At 39.6% G+C, this 7,819-nt stretch overlaps 1 non-coding gene across 1 annotated transcript; it reads right to left on the reverse strand.

The window, feature by feature from the left end:
• Nucleotides 1-2,135: 2,135 nt before the first annotated feature.
• Nucleotides 2,136-2,243, reverse strand: LOC130977922 (small nucleolar RNA R71). The gene has a single exon (XR_009085592.1). It is a non-coding gene; the product is annotated as a small nucleolar RNA R71 (small nucleolar RNA).
• Between the last annotated feature and the right edge of the window lie 5,576 nt (nucleotides 2,244-7,819).

Raw genomic sequence — 7,819 nt, forward strand, 5'->3', positions numbered from 1 at the left:
CCAGTGCACTTGCTGGTTAGTTGTGCGAAGTTGTGATAAAGAGTTGAGATTGCAATTGAGCGTATCATGTTGATGGCGCCATTGATGATCACAATTTCGTGCACCAAGTTTTTGGCGCCGTTGCCGGGGATTGTTTCGAGTTTGGACAACTGACGGTTCATCTTGTTGCTTAGATTAGGTATCTTTCTTCAGAGTTCTTAAGAATGAATTCTAGTGTTTCAAGGTGATGTTCTTATCATCACCAAAGCTGATTAATTCTCATCAATTTAGCTCTTGAATGTAATGTCCTGCTGAAGCTTGGCTAGCCATGTCTAATTCCTTTAGACTAACATTGCATGATTCCTGGAATTCTCATTAAGAATTTTGATATCTTTATTTTCGAAAAATCCAAAAAAAAATTACAAAATCATAAAAACCAAAAATATTGTATGTTTCTTGTTGAGTCTAGTGTCTCATGTTAAGTTTGGTGTCAATTGCATGTTTATGTTCTTCTTGCATTCATTCATGTGTCTTAAGTGATCTTCAAGATGTTCTTGATGATTTCTTTGCTCTGATCTTTAAATTCTCTTGTCTTGAGTATTTTTGTTGTTTGTCATATGCATTCTCATTTTGTTAGTGTCAGTAGTATACAAACTGCTAAGTTTGGTGTCTTGCATGCATTATTATTTGATTTTAGTTGCATTTTGATTATTCCTCATTATTAAAAATCCAAAAATATTTTTAATTTGTGTCTTTTCAAGTCAATAATACAGAGAATTGAAGATTCAGAACATGCAGCAGAGGGATTATACAGAAAAAGCTGGGCGTTCAAAACGCCCAGTGAGGAAGGAAAACTGGCGTTTAAACGCTGAGCATTTAATGCCCAAAAGGGTAGTGTTTTGGGCGTTAAACGCCAGAATGGATACCATTCTGGGCGTTTAACGCCAGGATGGCACAAGAGGGAAGATTCTGTTTTTAATTCAAATTTTTTTTCAAGTTTTCAAAATTTTTCAAAATCAAATCTTTTTCAAAATCAATTTCTTTCTATTTTCAAAAATACTTGCTATCAATTAATGATTTGATTCAACATTTCAAGTATGTTGCCTTTTCTGTTGAGAAAGGTTTGATGTTTGAATCATATATTTTCTTGTTAGCCAAGTCATTAATTTTTAAAATCAAATCTTTTTAAATTGTTTTTCAAATCATATCTTCTCAATCACATCTTTTTAAAACCATAACTTTTCAATCATATCTTCTTAATCATATCTTTTTCAAAATAGTTTTCAATCATATCTTTTTGATTTCTAATTTCAAAATCTTTTTCAAAAATCACTTGATTTCTTTTCCACTCTTAGTTTTCGAAAATCAATTAGTATTTTTCAAAATGTTTTTAAAATCTTTTACTTAATTTTCGAAAATTTCTTCCCCTCTTCTCACATCCTTTTATTTATGGACTAACACTATTCCTCAATGAACAATTCGAACTCCATCTCTCTTGATAAGTTCGAATTCTTCTATTTCTTCCTTCTATTTTTCTTTTCCTCTGACACCTTAAGGAATCTCTATACTGTGACATAGAGGATTCCATATTTTCTTGTTCTCTACTCTTTCATATGAGCAGGAGCAAAGACAAAAGCATTCTTGTTGAGGCTGACCCTGAACCTGAAAGGACCTTGAAGCGAAAGCTAAGAGAAGCTAAGGCACAACTCTCTGTAGAGGACCTAACAGAAATCTTCAAAGAAGAAGAACCCATGGCAGCCGAAAACAACAACAATGCCAACAATGCAAGGAAGGTGCTGGGTGACTTTACTGCACCTACTCCCGACTTCTATGGGAGAAGCATCTCTATCCCTGCCATTGGAGCAAACAACTTTGAGCTTAAGCCTCAATTAGTTTCTCTAATGCAACAGAATTGCAAGTTCCATGGACTTCCATTGGAAGATCCTCATCAGTTTTTAGCTGAACTCTTGCAAATCTGTGACACTGTCAAGACTAATGGGGTTGACCCTGAGGTCTACAGACTTATGCTATTCCCTTTTGCTGTAAGAGACAGAGCTAGAATATGGTTGGACTCACAACCTAAAGAAAGCCTAAACTCTTGGGAAAAGCTAGTCAATGCCTTCTTGGCAAAGTTCTTTCCACCTCAAAAATTGAGTAAGCTTAGAGTGGAAGTCTAAACCTTCAGACAGAAGGAAGGAGAATCCCTCTATGAAGCTTGGGAAAGATACAAACAATTGATCAGAAAGTGTCCCTCTGACATGCTTTCTGAATGGAGCATCATAGGTATTTTCTATGATGGTCTGTCTAAACTGTCCAAGATGTCATTGGATAGCTTTGCTGGAGAATCTCTTCATCTGAAGAAGACGCCTACAGAAGCTCAAGAACTCATTGAAATGGTTGCAAATAACCAATTCATGTACACTTCTGAAAGGAATCCTGTGAACAATGGGACGAATCAGAAGAAAGGAATTCTTGAGATTGATACTCTGAATGCCATATTGGCTCAGAACAAAATATTGACTCAGCAAGTCAATATGATTTCTCAAAGTCTGTCTGGAATGCAAGCTGCACCAGGCAGTACTAAGGATGCTTCATCTGAAGAAGAAGCTTATGATCCTGAGAACCCTTCAATGGAAGAGGTGAATTACATGGGAGAACCCTATGGAAACACCTATAATTCTTCATGGAGAAATCATCCAAATCTCTCATGGAAGGATCAACAGAGACCTCAACAAGGTTTCAACAACAATAATGGTGGAAGAAATAGGTTTAGCAATGGCAAGCCTTTTCCATCATCTTCTCAGCAACAGACAGAGAATTCTAAGCAGAACCACTCTGACTTAGCAACCATGGTCTCTGATCTAATCAAAACCACTCAAAGTTTCATGGCTGAAACAAGGTCCTCCATTAGGAACTTGGAGGCACAAGTGGGTCAGCTGAGTAAGAAAGTTACTGAACTCCCTCCTAGTACTCTTCCAAGCAATACAGAAGAAAATCCAAAAAGAGAGTGCAAGGCCATCAACATGGCCGAATTTGGAGAGGAGGAAGAGGCAATGAATGCCACTGAGGAAGACCTCAATGGACGCTCACTGGCCTCTAATGAGTTCCCCAATGAGGAACCATGGGAATCTGAGGCTCACACTGAGACCATAGAGATTCCATTAGATTTACTTCTGCCATTCATGAGCTCTGATGAGTATTCTTCCTCTGAAGGGGATGAATATGTCACTGAAGAGCAAGTTGCTAAATACCTTGGAGCAATCATGAAGCTAAATGACAGGTTATTTGGTAATGAGACTTGGGAGAATGAACCTCCTTTGCACACCAAAGAACTAGATGACTTGTCTAGGCAGAAATTACCTCAAAAGAGACAGGACCCTGGAAAGTTTTCAATACCTTGTACCATAGGCACCATGACCTTCAAGAAGGCTCTGTGTGACTTAGGGTCAAGTATAAACCTCATGCCTCTCTCTGTAATGGAGAAGCTAGGGATCTTTGAGGTGCAAGCTGCAAGAATCTCACTAGAGATGGAAAACAATTCAAGAAAACAAGCTTATGGACTTGTAGAGGATGTTTTGGTAAAGGTTGAAGACCATTACATCCCTGCTGATTTCATAGTCCTAGAGACTGGAAAGTGCATGGATGAATCCATCATCCTTGGCAGACCCTTTCTAGCCACAGCAAAGGCTGTGATTGATGTGGACAGAGGAGAATTGATCATTCAAGTGAATGAAGAATCCTTTGTGTTTAAGGCTCAAGGATATCCCTCTGTCACCATGGAGAGGAAGCATGAAGAGCTTCTCTCAAAACAGAGTCAAACAGCGCCCCCACAGTCAAACTCTAAGTTTGGTGTTGGGAGGCCACAACCAAATTCTAAGTTTGGTGTTGAACACCCACATTCAAACTCTAAGTTTGTTGTTGGGAGGTTCCAACATTGCTCTGAGTATCTGTGAGGCTCCATGAGAGCCCACTGTCAAGCTACTGACATTAAAGAAGTGCTTGTTGGGAGGCAACCCAATGTTATAATATCTATTTTCCTTTGTTGTTTTATGTTTTCTGTAGGTTGATGCTCATGAGAAGTCACAAAATCAATTGAAAAAGCAAAAATAGAATGAAAAATAGAAAGAAAAACAGCACACCCTGGAGGAAGAACCTGCTGGCGTTTAAACGCCAGTAAGGCAGCAAATGGGCGTTTAACGCCCAGTCTGGCACCATTCTGGGCATTTAACGCCAGAAAGGGGCACCAGACTGGCGTTAAACACCAGGAAAGGGCAAGAAGTTGGCGTTAAACGCCAGAAAGGGGCACCAGCCCGGCGTTTAACGCCAGAATTGGCATAGAGAGCATTTTTTGCTCGCCACATGGTGCAGGGATGAATTTTCCTTGACACCTCAGGATCTGTGGACCCCACAGGATCCCCACCTACCCCACCACCCTCTCTCTTCTTCTTCACCCATTCACCAATCACCTCAACCACTCTTCCCCAAAAACCCCTCACCTATCAAATACCATCTTTCTCTTCACCACTTTCCCTCCCAAACACACCCTCCCATAGCCGAAACCTACCCCTCTCTCAACCCCTATATAAACCCATCTTCACCCCTTCATTTTCACACAACCTAAACACTACTTCTTCCCCTTTGGCCGAACCACAAAGCCATCTCCATCTCCTCTATTTCTTCTTCTTCTACTCTCTTCTTTCTTCTTTTGCTCAAGGACAAGCAAACCTTTTAAGTTTGGTATGGTAAAAGCATTGTTTTTTGTTTTTCCATAACCATTTATGGCATCCAAGGCCGGAGAAACCTCTAGAAAGAGGAAAGGGAAGGCAAAAGCTTCCACTTCCAAGTCATGGGAGATGGAGAGATTCATCACAAGGGTGCATCAAGACCACTTCTATGAAGTTGTGGCCTTGAAGAAGGTGATCCCCGAGGTCTCTTTCAAACTCAAAAAGAGTGAATATCCGGAGATCCGACATGAGATCCGAAGAAAAGGTTGGGAAGTTCTTACCAACCCCATTCAACAAATCGGAATCTTAATGGTTCAAGAGTTCTATGCCAATGCATAGATCACCAAGAGCCATGATCAAAGTGTGAACCCGAACCCAAAGAATTGGCTTACAATGGTTCGGGGGAAATGCTTATATTTTAGTCCGGAAAATGTAAGGTTGTCATTCAACTTGCCCATGATGCAAGGAGATGAACACCCTTACACTAGAAGGGTCAACTTTGATCAAAGGTTGGACCAAGTCCTCGTAGACATTTGTGAAGAGGGCGCTCAATGGAAGAGAGATTCAAGAGGGAAGCCGGTTCAACTGAGAAGGCATGACCTCAAGCCCGTGGCTAGGGGATGGTTGGAGTTTATCCAACGCTCAATCATTCCCACTAGCAACCGGTCTGAAGTTACTAAAGACCGGGCCATCATGATTCATAGCATCATGATTGGAGAGGAAGTAGAAGTTTATGAGGTTATAGCCCAAGAACTTTATAAGGTGGCGGACAAGTCCTCTACCTTGGCAAGGTTAGCCTTTCCTCATCTCATTTGTCACCTCTGTTATTCAGTTGGAATTGACATAGAGGGAGACATCCTCATTGATGAGGACAAGCCCATCACTAAGAAAAGGATGGAGCAAACAAGAGATCCCACTCATCATGAAATCCTTGAGATACCTCAAGGGATGCACTTTCCTCCACAAAACTATTGGGAGCAAATCAACACCTCCCTAGGAGAATTGAGTTCCAACATGGGACAACTAAGGGTGGAGCACCAATAACATTCCATCCTCCTCCATGAAATTAGAGAAGATCAAAGAATCATGAGAGAGGAGCAACAAAGGCAAGGAAGAGACATTGAGGAGCTCAAGCACTCCATAAGATCTTCAAGAGGAAGAACAAGCCACCATCACTAAGGTGGACCCGTTCTTTAATTTCCTTGTTCTTTATTTTCCTATTTTTTAAAATTTTATGCTTATGTTTATCTATGTTTGTGTCTTGTGATCATTAGTGTCTTAGTGTCTATGCCTTAAAGCTATGAATGTCCTATGAATCCATCACCTTTCTTGAATGAAAAATGTTCTTAATTGAAAAAGAGAAGAATTGCATGAATTTTGAATTTTATAACAGATTAATTATTTTGATGTGGTGGCAATACTTTTGTTTTCTGAATGTATGCTTAAACAGTGCATATGTCTTTTGAATTTGTTGTTCATGAATGGTTGGCTCTTGAAAGAATGATGAAAAAGGAGACATGTTACTGAGGATCTGAAAAATCATAAAAATGATTCTTGAAGCAAGAAAAAGCAGTGAATATTCAAAAAAAAAAAAAAAGAGAGAGAAAAACGAAAAAAAGGAAAAGAAAGAGAAAAAGAAAAAAAAATATAGTTGTGATCCAAGGCAAAAAGAGTGTGCTTAAGAACCCTGGACACCTCTAATTAGGGACTCTAGCAAAGCTGAGTCACAATCTGAAAAGGTTCACCCAATTATGTGTCTGTGGCATGTATGTATCCGGTGGTAATACTGGAAGACAGAGTGCTTTGGGCCACGGCCAAGACTCATAAAGTAGCTGTGTTCAAGAATCATCATACTTAACTAGGAGAATCAATAACACTATCTGGATTCTGAGTTCCTATAGAAGCCAATCATTCTGAATTTCAAAGGATAGAGTGAGATGCCAAAACTATTCAGAGGCAAAAAGCTAAAAGTCCCGCTCATCTAATTAATACTGATCTTCATAGATGTTTTTGGAATTCATTGCATATTCTCTTCTTTTTATCTTATTTGATTTTCAGTTGCTTGGGGACAAGCAACAATTTAAGTTTGGTGTTGTGATGAGCGGATAATTTATACGCTTTTTGGCATTGTTTTTAGTATGTTTTTAGTATGTTTTAGTTAGTTTTTAGTATATTTTTATTAGTTTTTAGTTAAAATTCACTTTTCTAGACTTTACTATGAGTTTGTGTGTTTTTCTGTGATTTCAGGTATTTTCTGGTTGAAATTGAGGGACCTGAGCAAAAATCTGATTCAGAGACTGAAAAGGACTGCAGATGCTGTTGGATTCTGACCTCTCTGCACTCGAAGTGAATTTTCTGGAGCTACAGAAGCCCAATTGGCGAGCTCTCAACGGCGTTAGAAAGTAGACATCCTGGGCTTTCCAGCAATGTATAATATTCCATACTTTACTCGAGATTTGATGGCCCAAACCGGCGTTCCAAATCAGCTCAAGAATGCCCGGCGTTAAACGCCGGAACTGGCACAAGAATGGGGGTTAAACGCCCAAACTGGCACAAAAGCTGGCGTTTAACTCCAAGAAAAGTCTCTACACATAGAAGCTTCAATGCTCAGCCCAAGCACACACCAAGTGGGCCCAGAAGTGGATTTTTATGTCATTTACTCATCTCTGTAAACCCTAGGCTACTAGTTCTCTACATATAGGACCTTTTACTATTGTATTCTCATCTTGGTTTTTCTGGTTCCCTCTCTGGGGCCGAAGCCAATGATCACTTTTGTTCTTATGTATTTTCAACGGTGGAGTTTCTACACACCATAGATTAAGGTGTGGAGCTCTGCTGTACCTCGAGTATTAATGCAATTACTATTGTTCTTCTATTCAATTCAGCTTGTTCTTATTCTAAGATATTCATTCGTACCCAAGAACATGATGAATGTGATGATTATGTGACGCTCATCATCATTCTCACTTATGAACACGTGCCTGGCAACCACTCCCGTTCTACAAGCAAACAAGGCTTGAATGTTTATCTTTTGGATTCCTTAATCAGAATCTTCGTGGTATAAGCTAGAATTGATGGCGGCATTCAAGAGAATCCAGAAGGTCTAAACCTTGTCT

This window comes from Arachis stenosperma, chromosome 4, assembly GCF_014773155.1.
Source record: "Arachis stenosperma cultivar V10309 chromosome 4, arast.V10309.gnm1.PFL2, whole genome shotgun sequence".
In the NCBI taxonomy this organism is placed as follows: Eukaryota; Viridiplantae; Streptophyta; class Magnoliopsida; order Fabales; family Fabaceae; genus Arachis; species Arachis stenosperma.